Source organism: Rhinolophus sinicus, linkage group LG09 (assembly GCF_036562045.2).
Source record: "Rhinolophus sinicus isolate RSC01 linkage group LG09, ASM3656204v1, whole genome shotgun sequence".
Taxonomy (NCBI): domain Eukaryota; kingdom Metazoa; phylum Chordata; class Mammalia; order Chiroptera; family Rhinolophidae; genus Rhinolophus; species Rhinolophus sinicus.
The window spans coordinates 62,491,616-62,514,613 of record NC_133758.1 but is presented as its reverse complement, the minus strand read 5'-3'; positions in this window follow the sequence as shown (position 1 = coordinate 62,514,613).

Sequence of the window (22,998 nt, the reverse complement as noted above, 5' to 3'; positions counted from 1 at the left end):
TCTCGCTCTTGCTCTCGCTCTCTCGCTCTCTCACTCTCTCTCCTTTTAAAGTGTAAGTTTGTCTATGGGGACTCACACAAGGTAAGGGCATTCTAAACACTGTATCAGTACCTACTTCTAGATTACACGCTTGTACCTCATATTGTCTCCATGCATTTAAATCTATGTTCCCTACAAATTAATAGTGAGAGTGCACTACATTTGTTTAAGTAACTGTACCAGGTGCTTCAATTTCAGAGTTACTGCATACAGAAGGAATTTCTTCCAGGCTGGAATAGCCCAAATTCCTGGCTTCCTTGCTCTCATAGGGAAGCTTCTAAGTGTTGCCTTAAGAATTCAGAGCCCCACACAGATTGATGCCACTGCCACTTCAGGACTTCCAGCCTCAGCTGGAGCTGTAGTCCTTCTCAGCAATCCTCTTACCTGACCAACTTCCACTTCCATCCCCACATCACCCTTTCCAAGAGTCCAGCACCGTCCTCAAACATTCAACCTACTTCTCTGACATGGATACCCTCAGCGTTATGACTCCACAAATGATAAACAAATTGATACCTCCACTTAAAGTGTCACTGCCTCAAGGAAGGTAGTACTCCACCCCTCAACTAAACTCTTCCCTTTATCTGTGCTCTGGATTTCCAATCTCTCCTATTGTCTTAACCTATTAATTATTTCAGTATCTTTCCTTCTCTTATACTTTGAATCTGTCCAGCCCTCTATCAGTCTTTTTCCATCAGCTAATAAACGTGGGCTGGTCTCTTCTAAGTGTGAAAAGTTCACTTTGCTTCCTTTTTGTAGGCACTCTCTCTTTTCCTTGATAGAACAGATTGCTCTTGCTATAACCATTTTATCTCCCCACTAACAGCTTCTCTCCCATTCACTCCTGTCTTTAGCAGAGTAATTTGTGTTTACTAAAGAACATCTGTCACATCTAAAGGATGTTTTTCTGGTTCTTATCTTACATGACCTCTCACAATAACTGACCCATCTCGCCACTTCATTTATGAGACGTTTTCCTATTTTGTGCCTGAGATGTCTTACTCTCTCCTTGAGTTCCCTTGCTAGCTCTCTTGACTTCTTCTTTTTAGGATCCTGCATAGGTTCTTCTTTCCTTAATGGCCCTAAAGCATAGCATCAGATAGAATTCTACCTTCAGTCTTGAATCCTCATAGGTTCTTTCTGAGTGACTTAATGCAATATATAAGATTTCAACGGCTACCTAAATGTGTTTGGTTTCCAAATGTATGCTACCTAAGTGACATGGGATACTTAAAAGGTTCCTGTACAAAAACAAGTTCATCATTTCTCGTCCTGACAAGCTTCACCTTCCTGTGTTTTCCCCATTTTGATAATTGATGGTACAGTTTACCTAATTATCCTGAGAGACATCCTGCACAACTCTGTTTTTTTAGCTACCTCCCTCCCGTCACCTTTACTCTCCCCACCTGAGCCCCAACCTCCATTTGGTCCAAATCTCCACTGTTGCCACCTTGGTTAAGGCCCAGTTACCTATCCCCTGTAAATGACCTCCATATCTCCATGATCAACTTCCTCCAAGCATGCTCAGCTCCCCAGTGGGCTGTCATCCTACAATAGAAATCTTGCCATGTGACCTAGCTGCTTCGATCCCCTCAGTAGGACGTGGTGAAACGGGACCTTCTTCAGAGGACTAGACATAGGAGCACGAGCCACTCCCTGCCATTCCCCAACCAGAGCCTCATGCTTCATCCAGGAGGAGGTGGTGGTAGTTCCCAGCCTTTCACGGTCTTTCTTCCATTGGTGACTTGGAAGGTGATATTCTCAAGTCTGACATATCCTTTAAATGTTTTTGGTAGAGTAACTGAATTAATACATATTTAAGCAAATGTATATTGATGTATGCAGAGTAGCTTTGCTTTTCCTTAAAAGCTTTGTTGCTAGCCTTCCTCTAGGTATAAATAGGTTTTCTGGATCTCTGGGTGCTTTCAAGTTTGACCATGCTTAGGACAGCTAACAGTGTTGTTGAAGAAGGTTTTTAAAGAAGGTTCAAGGAGACGTACACTGTGATGAAGTGTCATTTAGAACAATATAAAAATAGTGATCATCCAGTAAACATATACCTCTTCTTCTACTCCTTGTGTCATCCTCTCTCCCCTCCTTTCAGTTTCTGTCTTCCTCTCCTTTCTTTTCCCTCTCCATACTTCCATCACTGCCCAGTCTTAGCTGGAAGACATACTAGGTTTGTAAGTAAATTTAGCTGTTCCACATTTTCCAAATAAACTTGAGACTTTTTTTTTACTGTATTGTCATTTAAAAATGCCCTTTAAAAATACTTTGTTCACTTGCACAATATCCCCATTTTCAGCAAATGACTGTGTACCTTTCCTGCCTCTGCCAGATTTTTTCATCTTCCTTTGCCCACTCAGCCACCCTCACCACAGAGTATCTTACCCATCCTCCCAACACATGAAAGAAAAGATTCCCAGCTCCTGACAATAAAATTAGTGATCTTCAAGACTCTTATGTCCTCTGTGAATGCAGGACTTGTGAAAGATGCATGACAACTTGGGAGATGATATTCCCATCAGCTCCATATGGGATATTCAAAGGGTATCACCAGTAAGAGGGGAAAAGATTTGGCCTTTCCAAAAAGGTGAGTGGGCTACAAGAAAACCTAAAAGAACTCTGCAACTCATGTGCCCTTATTATAAATAATATAAGAGCTACTAAATGTGGTGTGCTCCTGATGTGCCAGGTAGTGGTCAGCATTGCATATATTCTAGGACTTAATACTTGAGCTTTCATGGAAAAATAAACAAGTAATATCTGAGTAAGACAGAAGTTAGAAGTGACTACAAGAATCCATGTGGGTCCCCATCATCTCCAGGATAAAAACCAAATTCTAATCTTCCTCCCAGATACCCTATATTCTGACCACAGTGAATCATTGGCACATACAAGGTATACCAATTAAGTTTGCAAACTTGCCACCGTGCACTTACATTGGCAGCACTGGACAAACAGATCAGTAAGGTTTCATAACCTTGGTATATCAGTGTCTCACAGCTGTGTTTGTGTTGACATGTGGTGGTGTCTTGCTCAGTGACATTCATTATTATTGTTGCGTGTTTTTGTGTGCCATCATGAGAATGTCTGAGCTTGAATTAGAGCAACAAACAAACATTACATTTCTTGTTAAACTTGGCAAGAGTGGAAGTGAAATCAGGGACATGTTAGTTCAAGTTTATGGGGACAATGCCATGAAGAAACGGCAGTGTACAAATGGATTAAACATTTTTCTTAGGGGAGAGAATGCGTCACTGATGAAGAAAGGTCAGGGCAGCCAATAACGAGCAGAACTGATGAAAACATTGCAAACATTCATCGAATTGTGCTCCAAAATCATCAGCTGACTGTGAGAAGCATAGCAAACCAAGTAAACATAGATAGAAAAACCGTTAGGAAAATCTTAACTGAAAATCTTGGCATGAGAAAGGTGTGTGCAAAAATGGTCCTGAAGGAGCTCACTGATGAACAAAAGCAAAGGAGAGTCGAAGTTTGCCAAGATCTTTTGGAGAGGCTAGATGATGTTTTGGTCCATGTTATCACTGGTGATAAAACATGGATGTACCAATACAACAAGAAACAAAGTGTCAAAGTGCACAAAGGAAGTCAGACAATTCTCCATGACCGAAAAAGTTCCACCAGTCCAAATAAAGAATCAAAATGATGGTGATAACTTTCTGTTGATATCAGATGGATTATTCATTATGAATTTGTACCAACTGGACAAACAGTTAACCAAGTTTACTATTTGGAAGTGCTGAAAAGGCTGCGTGAAAAAGTTAGACGACCTGAACTTTTTGCCAACAATTCATGGCTCTTGCATCACGACAATGCACCAGCTCACACAGCACTCTCTGTGAGGGAGTTTTTAACCAGTAAATAAATAACTGTATTGAAATACCCTCCCTATTCACCTGATCTGACCCCCAATGATTTCTTTCTTTACCCAAAGATAAGTGAAATATTGAAAGGAAGACATTTTGATGACATTCAGGACATCAAAGTTAATACAACAACAGCCCTGATGGCCAGTCCAGAAAAAGAGTTCCAAAATTGCTTTGAAGAATGGACTAGGTACTGGCATTGGTGCATAGCTTCCTAAGGGGAGTACTTCAAAGGTGACTGTAGTGATATTTGGCAGTGAGGTATGTAGCATTTATTTTAGGATGAGTTCGCAAACGTAATTGTCAGATCTCATATACTCACCTCATACTTCAGGGTTTTTATTCATACCTTTCCTAGTGTCCAGAATGGTCCACTGATTCCTGTTTATCCTACAAGACAAAACAGTGGCCCTTCATTTTGAAGCATGGATTGACTCTGCAGGTGAACTTCAGTTCTTCTTCCCTTTCAACTACACTTTATTCCTAGCTCCATTACATCAATGACCCGGTTGCATGGTACTCATTTGACTGCCTCCAAATCTTCCTAGCCAGGCCACAAACTCATTAAGTCCAGGAATGTGTCTCTTTACCTAGTAGGCAAGTATCCAGTAAATATTTATTTAAAGAAAGAACAAACAAGTGAATAAGCAGATGTTCCTTAGGGGAAGAGGGAATTCCTCCTCCCTTCTTGCACTCAGTTTTCCTCATTTCTGTGTCATTTGGTGGGAGTTTCATTGCAATCCTGTCATAGTGAGGAGTTTCCAGCTAGATCTGCCCTGAGCAAACCTGGGGTTTTGTGACCGCCTTGGCAATAAGCTTGCTGTTGTTACATAGGACTGTGGCAGTTTGCTCATTTCTCAGGGGTGAGAGAAAGCAGGATTGATTTGTCTTCTTAAAGAGAAGTTGCTGAGGGTCAAAGGCTTGACCAGTGTGAACACTTCCCTAGACCACAAATTCAACTATATTTCTCTTGTTGGACAGAGTGAAATCTGACGTATCCCAAATGGAGAATGAGGATATATCCTGCTTACTTTAAATACTACAGAAAATACTTATACATGGGTACTCCCCAATTCTTAGTTTCATGGGGACACTGACTGGAAAATTTAAGAGAAAATTTTACTGAAAAAATACTGTGTGATTCCCAGAAACACTGGAAAATCAGAAGAACAGACTCAAAAACTGGACACTAAGAAAGGACACTAGGCACTAGGACCAGAGCCAAAACCTGGCCGTCAAGCCAGTGCAGGGTCTCCTGCTGTTGCTTTCTCTAAACATGGGAAGCTGCAGTTGCACTGCTCTCAGCCATGATGATGGACCCCACACCCCAATTCTGCTCCTGGAAATTGAATGTGGCTACTGCCACCAGAACAAGTTTTGCACTGTTACTCCCTCCTTGTGTCAGTAGCTCCACAACTAAAACACTGCAGGTGTGAGAAAGGATCATTCTGCTTATGCAGCTTCTATAATGGGAGGTAAGTTCTGTTTCATAAAACAGGAAACTCTGAAACATAAGATGGAGAGCCAAAATAATGACAAATATCCACTGCATACCCCAAGCCTGTCTTCACATGTTAAGAGCTTCGTGAAAGAAGCAGGATTATTTCCTGTTCACATTTTTAATGTCACCTCACAACAAAAAAATAAGAAAACCAAACCATTAAAAAATCAAGAAATAATTAATTGAGCATGCATTTCTACAAAGGCAAAAGGATAGGTTAGACTTACTCTGGTTAGCTGAAACCTTATCTAAAAATGGAAATTAAATGTTTACACAAAAAATTAGGAAATACGTTGTAAATGCCATTTGAGTGAAACAGTTCAGAGCAATGAGCCATCTTCATGGATTGAGATGATTAGTGAAGTCATCATAAGAGAAAATAATATTGAGCTGGATTTCTATTCTTATTCCATTCTTATCTCACATTTATCCTCCTTATTTTGTGATATTCAGGTCTTTGTTAATGTCAATCATTGTGCTAGATGTATTTTTCCCTGTGTTCTCTACTTATCTGAATGCTAATACATTTTTCAAAGCTCAACTCCAGAAAAAAAAGTGAGTGAATTAACTTGTTTGTACATATGTTGGAGAACAGACATAGTAAGAGCTTTACGATAATTAAAGGGACCTCAGTTGCAAGGAAATAATTCTGTTTCTTTGTCTACACTTGCAAGCAGGTAATGGCAATCCTGAACCACTTTGAACTGTTACTTAAACTATAATTCCTCATCTCCGGTGATATTTTTTTGTCCTTTAAAATGGACTTCCTTAAACTCATGAGGCCATATTGTGGGGACAGAGTCCCAGAGAGCAGTTTCCAGGCTCTCGGCCTTGCATGGGGAAGTGCTGGCCCGGGTGGTGAATGACTATCGACTGTGATCGGTTGGCCATCAGCTGTAACGGGTTAGCCAATTGGCTACTGATGTAACTGCCGGGATTGCGTTGATTGGTTGGTTGGTTGGTTGGCAGGCAGAGAAGTGAATGGTGGATTGCAGATCGTCTGGATCCTACTGCATGTGTCTTGCCCGGCAGCCAGCAAGAATGTAGTGGTATGACTCCCTTATCTGTGGCTCCGTGGGGGTTCCTTTTTGGCCTCACCATGTCCTGCGTTCTTATGTGGGAGCGGGAGCAGAGACCCCGCATGAGTCCCTGCATGACACATATTCATCATCTTCCTTCCCTGCAACTTCCTGTTAACAGAAACTCCTGTCCTTAGTCTTAAAAACTTTAAATTAGCCTTGACTTACTCTGTACATGCATCCCTGGGACTAGTAAGTGATCCAGCTTTCTTCACAATGCATTCTGTCTTTCACTTCTTCTCTCCTCCCTTCTCCATTGCTGCTTCACAGGACACACCAGGCAATTCACACTGATTTCCAGTGGCTTCCTTGACATCAGCCTCCCTTTCCTAGTACACACTTTACAGGATTTCACAGGTTAGCCTTCCCTAAATAGTTATTTCAAAGCCTTGCTCTTCTGTTTAAGGAACCTATGGGCTTGCTGTTTCTTGCCTAATTAGGCTAAATTCCTTTGTCATGCTTCTAGAGATTCTCATGTAAACTCTTCAATGTTGCCATAGAACTCTCCAAATGCAGATTCGGAGTTCTGCTGATCTCACCGTGCTCTTGTTTAATTTTCTTTTAGGATTGAAAATACTTAAAGACCAAAACTCCAGCCTGTATCTCATTTCTTTTCACCTAGGCCATTCTCATTCTCCAAGCCTTTCTTCACTTGCCTTTTTTCCACTTGGAATAGTTTCCTATCTGTAGGCACTCTGAGTGTCCAAAAGGCCCTGCATTGGGACCTACTCATTGATCACCCCCTCCTCTAAATGTTGATGACACTGACAAGTTATGCTACACAAATTAACATTTAAATATTGTTCTAAACAGAACAATCTGGCCATTGACTCAAATATGTAAGTCTTCGCTCCCAACCTGGAGGTTATACTGCTTGAGTTTCGAGAACATTCTTCCATGTGAGTACTACTTCCAATGCTCATTTTTGTGCTGACTGAAAACGGTGTGGATGATCAATAAATATCTGTTGATCGATGCCAGATCCCATGTAGAGCTCAGTTTTTCTCATAGGTGTCTTAGTTCTAAGATACCAAATCAAGTCACCTTTTAGGTGATCAAACCATGACTGCAGGATTCTTAAATATATTCTTCTATACTCCTGGATTTAGCATTTAATGTTTTAAAAAGTCACCCTTCAGATCAGAACAGCCTTCTGATCTTAGCAAACTCAAGTGCTGGGTCGCACAATTCAAGGAGTGCTAATTCCTGGCTCTCTGACAATTCCATCAACTTGGCAATTACTCAAAATATCTTTAGTCATGAACTCATTCCTGATACACAGGCAGTCACTTCACAGAATGTTTAAAGTACCCAGATGCCCCCAGCATTCCAAATATCTGTTCTGGAATGTTTCTCAGAGACTCCATCTTCTAATTGCTCTAGCCCTTTCGTGGAGCAGACCTGTCAACAAATATGGACTTGATTCAGCCAGCCAAATTTCATGCTGCTTATGTCACTCACGCACTCAACTTGGTCCTTCTCTCTTAGAAATCATCTGTCTTTGAAAAAAAAATGCACATCTTTCCTCAACTGCTCTTTTTGCCTCTCCTAGAAAATGAAATTATTTTCTTTGACTCACTATGGCTCTGCTGGCCTCTGACTTCCTCAGAGACGAAAGTCAGGAAGCTGGAAACTACAGAGTGAATAATCTGTGATCCAAGTTCACCTCTTTCTCTGAATGACTACTGGATGACAGCAAGTGATGAAATGAATAGACAATCATGGGCATTTTCAGGGGACTCTTTCTTTGTCAAAGTAAATTTTTACTTTTTTATAAAATTACATCATGAGAGAAATATTTATGTAGAATTTCAAAATCACATTTAATGCAGTTATTTATTTCTACAGAATTGTGAAAGTTGGTTCAAGGGTAAAGTTTTTATTTTCTCTTTGTTTTCTATCATTAAGGAAACTTGCTATATTCATTTTCACAGACAAAGTTGGGCACCCCTAATTATTTGGTGGCAGCCATTGAAATTGTTTAAATAAAGTTTAAGAACAAAAATAGTCAACTGATCTTGTTTCTTAGCAGTTCCATGAAAAGAGAAAAAATACATGATTTTATACATGACTAATTAGAGTATATTAGATATACAGAGAGGCATGGCTCCACTGGACTCAGCACTCTAGATCTATAACTCTAATCCATTAATTTTAGGAACAATCACAAAGTGGGAAAGGGGGAAAGGCAGAATTGTTGAACTATTGGATAAAGCATGAAGAACGGATCACTTGAGGGAGGAGATGGAAAATAACTAAAAGCAATTTTCTGCCAAAGTTGATTTGAAGTCTCTCATGCGGAAAAGGGATTAAACATTCCCTATGTGAGTCCAGAGCTAGCCAATATTGAAATGGGCTATGTGAGCCTGAGAGCTTCCCATCGACTGAGAGCTTCAAGGGGTCAATGAAATCAGTCTCCACAAAAGACATCGAGAAGGATTCCCGCACTGACACTGTGGTAAACTAAGTGGACACCAGGTTACTCTCAATCAAATTCTTCTTCAGAGGGAGGATTTTGCAAAACTGTGAGTAGCTGACAAAAGTTACTTCCTGTCAAGTCACCTTGACAAAGTCTGCCTTTACACTGAAACTCTAGGTGAAAGAGCCGTAAGTTCCCCAGGTAATCTTCTCCAGAGAAAAACCTAATTGCTGGAGAACAGCACAGAAAAGCAAAAATGGTCATTTTAGCCAAGATCTAGCTGAGCTGGGCTGGCCAGAGAAAAGAAAACAAATTTTTCAGTGTATTGGTGATGCATCCATTTTCCTTACATATGTTTTTTTAAATGGTAATTTTATTCCCTAGCCGCTGCAAAGGGTGAGTTACCACATCTAGAATAATGAATACAGCTATATATTTTACAATTCCAGTCATCTTTTAATTCGCAGAATGTTTTTAAACATAAAATTGGACTGTATATCTTTAATAGAAAATATATAAAATAAAACACATTATATATATTTTCTATTAACATATTTTCCACTAACACATCATGAGTCTTCTTTTCCTTCTTTGTCAAATGTCCTTTAAAAATTCCATCTTTGGCAACCACTAAACTATTGTCTGTGTCTATGAGTTTCTGTTTCTCATTTGTTTGTCTTGTTCTTTTGTTGTTTTTGGTTTATATACCACATATCAGTGAAGTACTAACAATTGTCACCCCAATAAATTTAATAAAATTTAAAAAAAAAATTCCATCTTTGACGGATGCTGTATGTGTCGTCTAAAGAAGCACCATTATTTATTTAACCATTCTCTATACGTTCGACATTGAAGATGTTTCAAATGTTTTCTACTATAAATAATTTTTCAATGACTATATTTACATATGAGTTTTACATGTATTATTTCTTGGAAGAGATTTCCAGAAAAGAGCTGAGTAGGTCTAAGGGTAATTTTTTAAAGACTTATATATTACCTATTGCCAAAATGCTAATCTAAATTCCCACCAACTGGCATAAAAATGATCATTGCAAGACCCTCTTGCTAGTGCTGAACAAAATCATTTTTTAAAATGGTAGATAGTTAATTGGAGGATATAGCATTGTGGTTTTATTTGCATTTTTATCATTCATGATGGGTTTGAAATTATTGCCTGTTTGTACAACATTTATATTTTTTTGTTTGGTATATTGTTTGTTCGTGTCCTTTATTTAATTTTAGTAGAACTTGTATAAACACTGTATTAAAGATACCTTTGTGTAATTAATGCCAACTGTTGCCATATTTACTGCCAATATTTTTTCTCAGTTTACTTTAAATGTTTAACTGTATTTATGAGTATTTTTGTCATAGAAAGATTTTAATTTCATGTAATTAACATATTGATTTTCTACTTTTTGCTATTTTTTAAAAACATATAAATCCTTTCCCCTTTCCAAGATCAGTATTCGAATTTTCAAGGATACTGACTACTAGTGTAAGTTGGTGGATTGTAGTGAATCATTTTGGAGTAGTTTTCAAATTACTGATCATCTAAACGTCAAACTCATGTTTCCCCATAATTTTACTTTGAATTTATTTATTTACTTGCAGGCATTAAAAGCAGATGCACTACATCAGTTAGGCCAATAGTGATATTACTCTTGCTGAGGGATCAGAAAAAGGGCACATGCACTCTGGAGGGCCAGCCTCATCACCCATGAGGCCATCCCTGGAGCTGGTGAAGGATCCTGCTGGCCCCTCCCACATCCCTTTCACTTTTACAGATGTTGGATGTGACATGATCTTTGAGGCTCTGGCTTCCATCCCCGCCAGAGCCCTTAAACCCATTTTAATAGCATACATCACAATATCACAGACTCCTGAGATTTGGAGCTTTCTTGTGATTAGACTATATCATTTTCAATGTTATCAGAAAGCACAGGTCTAATTAGATGGCAGAGCCTGCAGAGAAGCTCGTGCTTATCAGCTGTTAAATTCTGCACAAGCTGTGTCAGAGCCAAAGCAACAGAGCTCATGTCCCTTGCAAGACCCCCGAAGGGCATGCACGCCAGTCCCTAGGTGGGTCAGTTGAGCTGCAGGTCAGGTATTGTTGGCTTCCATAGGAAATTCTTGGATGACATTAGTTTGTACATTGAGTATGAGTGTGCATGAGACCGATACTAGTATATAAATGTACACACACACATACACACACACACACACACACACACACACACACACACACACACACAAACCAAGGAGGGGAATGGAGAAATAAACAGACAAATGATGTATTAAAAGAAAGCTTAGGCTCATAGCAATTTGGTCACAACAGATAAAGTCAGCTGCTGATTTTATACCTTTCCACCCCTGCCCCATTGAAATAAGGACTGCTGGGGCTCAGCCCTCAAAGGCAGGGGCTAGGCTCCTAAGTAGCCTAGGGATTAGGCCTCTCTGTCCCTTACTATCCGTGGCTTCAGTGTCATGCACTCACATACAGAACCTTGGAAAAGACAATCCTCACATTGGGAGGAGGTAGGGCAGTGCAGACACATGTCCAAACCCCTGCCTTACACATTCTTAGTATGCTCTCCTCGGTGAGTCTTTAGTTTCTCAGTCCAGCAACTTCCTTGTCTGCTTAAAAAAAGGTAACATCCACATCTAAAGAAAGGTGAATTTAAATAAAAAATGTATTTCTCACTTATTAAATATGAGTTTATTGGTCATTGATAAATATTAGTTTCCCTAATATACTTAGCACTTTTCAAAGACTCAGTCTTCTGTTTTGCTTTGATCTTATCTTGCGAATGGCTCTGCAAACGGAGAAGTGAGGGCACTTCAGGACTCTTGTGCCATTTGTTCCCTCTAAAGGAGAAAGGCTGAATGCTGTGTCGGCATCTGGCTGACTTCACATTCTGATCCAGGACACAGCTAGTTGTCAGGATTTGGACTTTGCACAATCTAAGTTTGGAACCCACTCCCCCAAAAAACCCTTTACAATCTTTCAAAGAGATGAATAAAAGCCCTTCTCTGAGAGCCATAGAAAATGGTGTGTTCCCTTTGGGATTGACAGGAAAAAACAAATGCTGCTGGATTTCTGGTGAGCACATCTTCTCCAAAAGCTTTCTTCCAAAAGAGGGTCCTTTATTTTACAAGGTGGGCATGGCAAAGAAGAAACCAAGAGTCTTAACTGGGCACTTCTTCCTGAAACCCTGAGCTCCCAAAAACTTTCCACGTCCATAGGCTCAGTGCATATCTGCTGAATAATGTGTGATAAAGGAATGGAGGAAGGGAAGGAGGAAGAGAGAAAGAGTTAAAGGGGGATGGGAAGGAGGAGAAGAAGGAGGAGAAAGAAGAGAAGAAAAAAGGGAGGGAGGAAGGAAGGAAGAAAAGAAGGAAAGGAGGAAGGGAGGGAAGGAAGGAAGGAGAGAGGCAAAAAGGGAAGGAGCTAGAGAGGGAGGGAATATGAATAATCTCAAGAACAGGTTTATACTGAAAGGAAGCCAGAATAGTGACAAAATTGACTAAGTTCTACAGTAAAGTCCCTTGAATCTCCTTTAAAAACAATATTTTTCCCAGGGCCTGAGTTTCTGTTTCAGAAGACAAGGGATGTGAGGAAAGGAAAACACAGCTAGACATAGGTAGAAAGAGACGTCTCTTATAAGCAATTTGGACTCAACAATTCAAGACTGGATTCTTTCCCCCCAAAACTTGTGATTCTTGTTACATTTCCCATCTCAGCAAATGATCATTTCCATACATTTACCACTCTTCTCCGACTAGTTTCTTTAGTTTGTTTCTATATCTTTAATGTCTTAATTAGGTCCTTCTCTGGTTGCATTACAAATATTCCTTGCCTTCTCTGTGCCCCAGAAGCAGAAGAAGTTAGAAAGGAAAGGTGTGGCACAGGTTCAAGGAAAGAGAAAATGAAGAAAGAAAGAGGAAAAGAGGTTTCTCTGAAGAAGGGGCTCTAGGAGAGGCAGGTATCATTCACCTGGGCAGGCCCCTTGCCAAGCATGATTCCTGCGTCCACTCTGCAGCCTTTCAACCAGAACTCCAAAGACACTGCAAATAGGTAACCCCACAGAAAGACCTGGGACAGTACTGGGCTGGCAGAATGCTCAATGAGCAGTGACTGCTTTAGAAGGCATGCTCCTCTTACCCTCCTCCACACCGCATCTCCAGAAGAAAACACAGGACAGCACCTGAGACTGCAGGTTAACACTCAGTCTGAAATTGGCCTTTGCAATGCACTGATTTCACAACTTGGCAAATTACTTACTTCTTGAAACCTCGCATCTTCATCTATAAAGTGGGGAGTGCTAATTGTACTCTCCTCGTGGAGAGGGCCTTAAGTGTTTTAGGAGACCCAACAGGCAAGGCCCTGAGCCTGGAGCCTGGCACACGTACTTGTTGGGCAATCACCAACTCCATTATCACCTGTCCTCTCAGAGCCAGGAAATCTCTCCCTCTCAGAAAACCACCTCAGTGCCCCACAGGCCCACATCCTAGGCATTGTAGTTTGATTCAGTGTCACTCTTCCATTTTCTTTCTTTTGACTTTGTGGCCCTGAAATGAATCACAACCTCTCCTAGGGCCCTACTCATACTTCATGTTGAGCCCATGGTACATATTTATCTCTCCAAAACTTTTGGAGTTGACTTAAACTGTTGCTCATGCCCCAGAAATGAAACTACCAAATGGCCTCTGCCCTCCTTCCCACCTCCGGGCTCTGGTACCGCATGCGTAATCTCCACGGATGCTGCTTTAACCAAAGCCAAGAATTTTCCCTATGAGGATTTTTGTGACGATTTTGGTTTCTACCCCCACACTTTTTTTTTTCAGTTATTGCCAAAATTGTGCAGAGCAGAGTGGGCCACCCTGCTCTTTCCATTTTATTGTTTTAACTATGGCATGATTTGAGGGTGGATCAATTTAAGAAAATTATTTCTTTTTCTATCCCAAAGCCTCTGAAACAGTAATGTAAACTAGGGGTTTTATTTACATACAAAAATAATGTCAAAAGAATAAAGGACAGTGTAGAAAAGCTGAGAACACTGTATTCAGAACAATTTGTATACAGGAAACACAATGCAAATATTATTTTCACTCTAGCAAAATATTAACCCTGAATCTACATTTTGACAGTAATAATTAAGTTTTCTTACAAGGCTTTTTCAACTAATGTTTACTTTTCATATTTATGATTTCTGATATTCTATACTTCTCCCTAGGCCTGGGGGTTGGTGCTTAATTCCTGTCTTCACAGGCCATGCACTCAGACGCAGCCGGAGTCAGAGAGTTTGGCTTGACAAACTATCTTAGTATCTTCAAAAATATAGGGCTAAAACTTTGCTATAAAAAAATTGTTATAACATCTTGAAGAGAAAACAAGAAGTTCTAGTACCACATATTGTTGTGCCAACTTTGCAATGCATTTAGAACAGGAAGACTTGAGGTCAACCCCAACATTTTTTCTCTGTAGCTATAAGACCCTAAGAAGGATGTTTCCCTGAATTTTGGTTTCTTCATCAAAACAGGGAGTATAATAAAACCTACCTTGAACAGTTATATGGAAATTAAATAACATAATACATATAATGCATTTATCTTACATCTTAGAAAACAAAAAGCAAAAAAATTACTACTAGCTATCATTTTTACGTTTTACCAGTGTAATTTTATCCAGAGACTTCCCATGCTGGCCTTGGTAAATAAGAATTAGATAAGAGGCATAATTTATCTTAGGCTTGATGAGCATTCTTTCATATGATAATACTCATCACCATCTCCAATGGATTCACTCTGTCTTTGAAGGTGGAGTGCATTTTCCATAAGGGAGGAGACTCTCTTTACCTTTATTCATACATATAAGCCCAGGAAACACTGGGATCTCTTAATGTGGAGTGTGCCTGATGGCTCCTTTCTTTGGAACATTCTGCCATCTTCCTCACTCAATCCTGGAGTACCTACCTCAGGGGAAGCTGGCTATCTCATGCCTGCCTGCACCTCTAATCTGTGTCTAAAGCATCACTGATGTCACCCTTCTACAGTTTTACAATGATGTTCCTTTCTTTCTAGGTGGTGCTACTTCACACCCCATCTCACAATTTGATAACTAGAGTAGACTGGGCAGGACAGTGTGGATGAGGACACAGTCCCTTAGTTATGTCAGTCCTGAAGCTGAAAACACAGCACAGATGCTGGAAGGAAGTTTCCTCTAGTAGGCATAAGTAAGTGTCTGAGTTCCAGTCAAGGTGACAGAGTAGGTGAACACTGTGGTTGCCTACTCCCAAGATCACATTAAAATTGCAACTAAATTACAGAACAATCAACCTGGAGAACTATGTAAAGACTATCTGAACAGAAATCCTATAACTAAGGATGTAAAGAAGAAACCATCTTGAGACTGGTAGGAGGGGTGGAAAGTCAGGCTGGCCCCCTACCTACATGTGGCATTCAAAAATTGAGAGGGATATCTCAGCTGCAGACATCCCACCTGAAGAGCAAAGTGTTCCAGCCCCAAACAGAGCTCCCCAGCCCGGAGCACCAGTGCTGGGAAGAACAGTGCCCACAACATCTGGCTGTGAAAATTGGCAGGGATTTTATCAGACTGGGTGAGACAGAGAGCAGCTGGAAACCCAGGCATCCTCTTAAAAGCCCCATGCACAGACTCTCTTGCTCCCAGGTACTTACTCTGGGTGCTAGTGGAGAGACTGCAGCTTGGGAGGTGCCAGAGACATGCAGTAAGAGACTGAGTTGTGTGGCTTCAGTGGAAGAGCTGGAGGGAAAGCTGCCATTGTCCCTGTGCTGAGCCCTCCTTCCATGTAGTTGTGGGTTAATGTCATCTTTCCTGTGTTGAGCCCTCACCCAACACAGCCAAATCTGAATTTTCATTGGCCTGGTGAACTCCACTCACCACAACCTGGTGACTCCCTGGGATTCTGCCCCACCAACATGTGCAACACTAGAGGCTTTCTCATGGCTGGCAGGCAGCCGGTGTTGGCCCATACTGCAGTCTTTCTTGGACAACATTCAGGAGTCTGCATGTCCCAGACAAGCAGCAGCTAACCTCAGTGAGCTCTGAGCCTTTTGCAGAGTGACCCCAGATTCAGAGCTGGTGTCAAATTTGAATCTGCTTTAACCCATTGAACACCACTCCCATCATGGTGGTGACTCCCTGAGACTCTGCCACACCCAAGTCCTATACCACCCAAGGCCCTTTCAGGAGTTAAGCCTTATGGATAGCTGGCAGGTGGCAGCAAAACTTGGGGTGCCCTGGTCCTTTTGCTGAACTGCCCCAGACCCAGTACTGGTGACGGCTGGCCTCAGTTTCTAGCATAGCTGCTCCCACACACCTCCAGGTTTACCACAGGTAGTGACCAACAATGAATTGCATTATATTTCCTAACAGGTAGCACCAGAGCAGTCATAGGTAGCTGCTGACCTTGGCCTGCACAGGATTCCCTCCCAAGATCCCCACAACAAGCATACCTGGTGGCCAGCTGCAAACCACAACAGAACACACAGTGAGCATCACAAGCAACGCACCAAAAGAGTGGTCAGTAGAGGAACTAGAGCCTGCTGGGGTGAATCCCAATCCATGGGATCAGCTACCACACAGCAGATCCTACACTGTGGACATGACAAATCCTTACAGCAAGTCAGCATGAGGGTCAATTCTACCCACTGATGTGCCAACAGCAATCAAGGCTCAACTATAACAGGAGGACACACACAGCCCATACAAGGGACAATCTTGGCGTATTCAGCTCAGGTGACCAGTGAGACTGCAACACTGGGTCCCATGGGACACTTATACTGCATAAGCCCACCCTGGGAGGTGTAGCAAGACTGGGAGATGTAGCAGATCTACCTAATACATAGAAACAAACACAGAGAAGCAACCAAAATGAGGAAGAAAGAAAACATGTCCCAAATGAAAGAACAGTATAAAACTTCAGAAAAAAATACTAAACAAAATGAAAGCAAGCAACATACTAGATAAAGATTTTAAAATATCATTTAGAAGGATGCTTAAGTAACTTAGTGAGAACTTAAACAAAGAGATAGTAAGTATGAAAAAGGACATAGAAACCATGAAAAAAAGAACAGTCAGAAATAAAGAACACATTAGAAGGAATTAGCAGCAGATTAGATGAAACAGAGGATCGTATCAGCAATATAGAGGACAAAGTAGCAGAAAACATCCAATCAGACCAGCAAAAAGAAAACATAATTTTAAAAAAATGAAGATAGTTTAAGGGACCTCTGGGAGAACAGCAAGCATAACAACATTTGCGTCACAGGGATATCAAAAGGAGAAAAGAGAGAGGAAGGAACTGCAAACTTAGTTGAAGAAATAATGACTGAAAACTTCCCTAACCTGGAGAAGGAAATGGACCTAAAAGTACAGGAAGTGCAGAGAGTCCCAAATAAAATAACCACAAGAAGCCCACACAAAGACATCAAAATTTAAAAGTCAAAGGTTACACACAAAAAGAGAATTTTAAAAGTAGCAAGAGAAAGGCAATTTGTTACCTTCAAGGGAGTTCCCATAAGACTATTAGTTGATTTCTCAAAAGAAACTTTGCAGACCCAAAGTGATTGGCACAAACTATTCAAAGTAATAAAAAGCAAGGACCTACAACCAAGATTATTCTACCCAACAAGGCTATCATTTAAAATTGAAGGAGAAGTAAAAACCTCCCTAAACAAAAAAAAACTAAAGGAATTCATTACCAAGGAGGCAGTATTACAAGAAATGTTAAAATGATTTCTTTAAGGGGGGGGGGCATAAATATGAATAATAAAATGGCAACAACTACATGCCTGTCAATAATTACTTTAAATGGATTAGATATTCTAATCAAAAGACATTGGGTAGCTGAATGAATAACAAAACAAGACCCATACATACATGTAGACTGTCCACAAGAGGTCCACTTCAGATCAAAAGACACACATAGACTTAAAGTAAAAAGATGGAAAATGATATTTCATGCAAATGAGAATTAAAAACGCACCTGGGGAACAGTACTTATATGAGATAAAATATACTTGTTATAATAAGAGACAAAGAATGACATTTCATAATGATAAAAGGATCGATCCAACAAGAGGATATAACCCTTGTAAACATTTATGCACCCAACATAGGAGCACTTAAATACATAAAGAGATATTATGTGACATAAAAAGAGAGATTTATAGTCATGCAGTCGTAGTAGGAGACTTTAACACCCCATTGACACCAATGGACAGATCTACCAGACAGAAAACCAAGAAGCAGTGGCCTTAAATGACACATTATATCAGATGGATTTACTAGATAATTTTAGAGCATTACACCCCCAAAGCAGCAGAATACACATTCTTTTCAAGTGTACATAGAACATTTTCCAAGATAGACCACATTTAGACCACAAAACAAGTCTCAAATTTAAGAAGATTTAAATTATACCAAGCATATTCTCCCATCACAATGGTATGAAACTAGAAATCAATTGGAAAAAAAACCAAAAAACTGAAAAACACACAAATACATGGACACTAAATAACATGCTACTAAACACTGAGTATTGTAACAATGAGATCAAGGAAGAAATTTTAAAAGACCTTGAAAAAAATGAAAATTAATACATAATAATGCAAAATCTGTGGGACACAGCAAAAGAAGTCTAAGAAGAAAATTCATACCAATACAGGCCTACCTTAATAAACAAGAAAAACATCAAATGAGCAATCTAAACTTACACCTAAAAGAAGTAGAATAAGAAGAACATACAAAGCCCAAATGAGTAGAAGAAACGAAATAATAAAAGTCAGAACAGAAATAAATGAAATAGAGTTAAAAACAAACAAACAAACAAACAAAAAACACGAAACATCAATGAAACCAAGAGCTGGTTCTTTGAAAAGATAAATAAAATTGATAAACCTTTAACCAGACTCATCAGGGAGGAAAAGAAAAAAAAAAAAGGATCCAAATAAATGAAGTCAGAAATGAAAAAGGAGGAGTGGCAATGGACAGGACACCACAGAAATACAAAGAATTATTAAAAAAATAATAAAAAATACCATGAACGAATATGCCAACAAATTTGACAACCTGGAAGATATGGATAAATTCCTTGAAACATACAACTTTCAAGACTGAATTAAAAAGAAACATGAAATGACTGATTATTACTAACAAAATCAGTAATCAAAAGACACCCCACAAACAAAAATCCTGGATTGGATGGCTTCATAGGTGAATTTTATGACACATTCAAAAAAGAATTAACAGCTATCCTTCTTAAGCTATTTTAAAAACTTAAAGGAGATGGAAGGCTCCCAAACTCATTTTATAAGGCCACCATTACCCTAATTCGAAAGCCAGACAAGCACATTGCAGAAAGAGAAAACTATAGGCCAATATCCCTAATGATCATGTTGCAAGAATCCTCAACAAAATACTAGCAAACTGCTAATAAATATCATGTGATCTTACTTATATGTAGAATCTAAAAAACAAAATAAATGATCTAACAATGTAGACACAGACTCATCGATACAGAGAACATAGCCGATGGGATGGGCATTGGGTAGCAGGACAAAAAAGATGAAGAAATTGAGAAGTATATATTAAAAAGATCATACAACATGATCAAGTGAGATTAATTCCTGGGATGCAAGACTGGTTCAATATCTGAAAATCAATTAATGTGATACACCACATTAACAAAATGAATAATAAAAATGATATGGTCATATCAATCGATGCAGAAAAAGCATTTCAGAAAATCCAGCACTGATTTATGATAAAAACTCTGGGTAATGTGGAAAAGGAGGGAACATATCTCAACATAATAAAGGCCTTATATGACAAACCCACAGCTAACATCATACTCAACAGTGAAAATCTAGAGGCAATTTCCTTAAGATCAGGAACAAAACAAGGATGTCCACTTTCTCCACTTTTATTCAACATAGTACTGGAAGTCCCAGCCACAGCAATCAGACAAGGAAAATAAATAAATGGCATTCAAATGGGAAAGGAAGTGGCAACATGTCATTATTTGCAGAAAACATGATACTATGCATAGAGAACCTCAAAGATTCTACAAAATACTATTAGAATTGATAATAAATTTGATAAAATAGCAGGATACAAAATTAATATTCAGAAATATGTTGTATTTTTGTACACCGATAATGAACTACCAGAAAGAGAAATTAAGGAAATGATCCCATTTATGATTGCATCAAAAAAATACCAAGGAATAAATTTAACTTGTACTTGGAAATAAATTAAACTTATACTTGGAAAATTATAAGACACTAAAGAAAGAAACTAAAGAAGGTACCAAGAAATGGAAACATACCATGCTCATGGATAGGAAGAATTAACATCATTAAAATATCTACACTACCCAAAGCAATACAGTGGTACCTCGGTTGTCGAACGTAATCCGTTCCAGAAGGCCGTTCAAATTCTGAAACGTTTGAAAAAGCCAACAACCAGGCCTCAGGATCTTGCAGTTAGCGGAAGCCACATGACATGTTCAACTTCCGAGGCATGTTTGAAAACCGAAGCATTTACTTCTGGGTTTATGGCATTCGTAAACCAAAATGTTTGTCAACAGAAATGTTTGAAAACTGAGGTACTACTGTATATGGATTCAGTGCAATCCCTACCAAAATACCAATGTTGTTGTTTTTTTCACACAACTAGAACAAATAATCCTAAAATTTATATGAAACCATAAAAGATCCCAAATAGCCACAGCAACCTTGAGAAAGAAGAACAAGGTTGAAGGTATCATAATACTGATATCAAACTATACTACAAAGCTGAACTCATAGTAATCAAAACAACATGGTACTGGCATAAGTACAGATACATAGATCAATGGAACAGAATGGAGAACTCAGAAATAAACCATCCTATGTAGTCATTTAATCTATGATTAAGGAGGCAAGAAAGTATAGTGGGGTATAGGCACTCTATTCAATAAATGGTGCTGGGAAAACTGAACAGATACATGCAAAAAAGTGAAACTGGACCACTTTCTTATACTACATCTGAGAATAAACTTAAAATACATTAAAGACTTAAATGTAAGATCCTAACCATAAAACTCCTAGAGGAAAACACAGGCAGTAAACTCTGATATTGTTCTTAGTAATAGTTTTTCTGATATGTCACCCCAGGCAAGGGAAACAAAAGAAAAAAAATAAGCAAATGGGACAACATCAAACTAAAAAGTTTTTGCACTACAAGGAAATCATCAAAAAATAAATAAATAAAGGGAAAGACTACCTATTGAATGAGAGAAGATGTTCATCAATGATACATCTGATAAGGGATTCATATCCAAAATTTACAAAGAGCTCACTTGCAACTCAACACCAATTCAATTAAAAAATGGGCAGAGGTGGAATCTAAAGAAAAGAATAAGTGAATGAACTAATCAGAAACAGTTTTGGAAACATGGAGGAAAAACAGAGGGTTGCTAGAGGGGCGGGGGGGGTGGGGATAAGGGGAAGGTGAGAGGTTTTGGGAACGTACAGAGGGATAGTGGATGGGGGGAGGGGGGTTCAACAGTGTGAGGGACATAAATTATAAACGTCTAAGTTTTGCTTTGTCTTGTGCACCTGAAACTAATTAAAAAAATAAATAAATAAATAAAAACTAAAAAAAAAAAAAAAAAAAAAAAAAATGGGCAGAGGACCTGGATAGACATTTCTCCAAAAAGGACATACAGATGGCCAATGGACAAATGAAAAGATGCTTAGTGTCACTAATGATCAGAGAATGCAAATTAAAACCACAGTGAGATATCACCTCACACATGACAGAATGGCCATCATGAATAAATCAACAAACAACAAGTGTTGCCAAGGATATGGAGAAAAGGGAACCCTCGGGCACTGTTGGTGGGATTTTAAATTTGAACAGTCACTATGGAAAACAGTATGGAGGTTCATCAAAAAATTGAAAATAGAACTACTTTATGACCCAACAATTCTACTGCTGGGTATTTATCCGATGAAATCCAAAACTCGAATTTGAAAAGATATATACACCCTACGTTCATTGCAGCATTATTTACAATAACCAATATATGGAAGCAACCTATATGTCCATCAATAGACAATTGGCTAAAGAAGACGCCATATATATATATATATATATATATATATATATATATATATATATATACAGACACACACACATATACATGTACATATACATATATATATATATATATATATATATATATATATATATATATATATATATATAATGGAATATTACTTGGCCATAAAAAAGAATGAAAGCTTACCATTTATAAAAACATGAATGTACCTACTGGATATTATCCCACATGAAATAATTCAGACTGAGAAAGATAAATACCATATGATCTTACTTATAGGTAGAATCTAAAGAACAAAATAAATGATCTAACAATATAGACACAGACTCATAGATACAGAGAACATAGCCGACGGGATGGGCATTGGGTGGCAGGATGAAAAAGGTGAAGGAATTAAGAAGTATAAATAGTCATGGGGATCTAAAACATAGGGAATATAGTCAAAAATATGGCAATGACTATATATGGTGCCAGGTGGGTTCTAGACTAGTCAGGAGGATCACTTTGTAAATTATATAAATGTCTAACCACTATGCCGTACACCTCAAACTAATAAAAAGTAATATTGAATGTCAATGTAATTGAAACATTTTTTTTAAAAAAAGGGGGGAGAAAGGTGAAGAGGAATGAGAGGTTCAAATTTCAAGGTATAGAACAAATAAGTCATGAGGATGTAATGTACCATATAGGGAACATAGTCAATAATATTGTGATAGCGTGGTAAGGTGTTAGATGGTTGCCAGATTCATCATGGTGATCACTTCTTTAGGTATACAAATGTTAATTAACTATGGTGTACACCTGAAACTAATATAATATTGTATGTTAGCTATATTTTCATAAAAATCTTTTTTAAAGAGCCTATTGGAGGGAAGGGGTGTCCTTACAGGTGGGGTGTCCACAAGGATCAGTAGTCTGG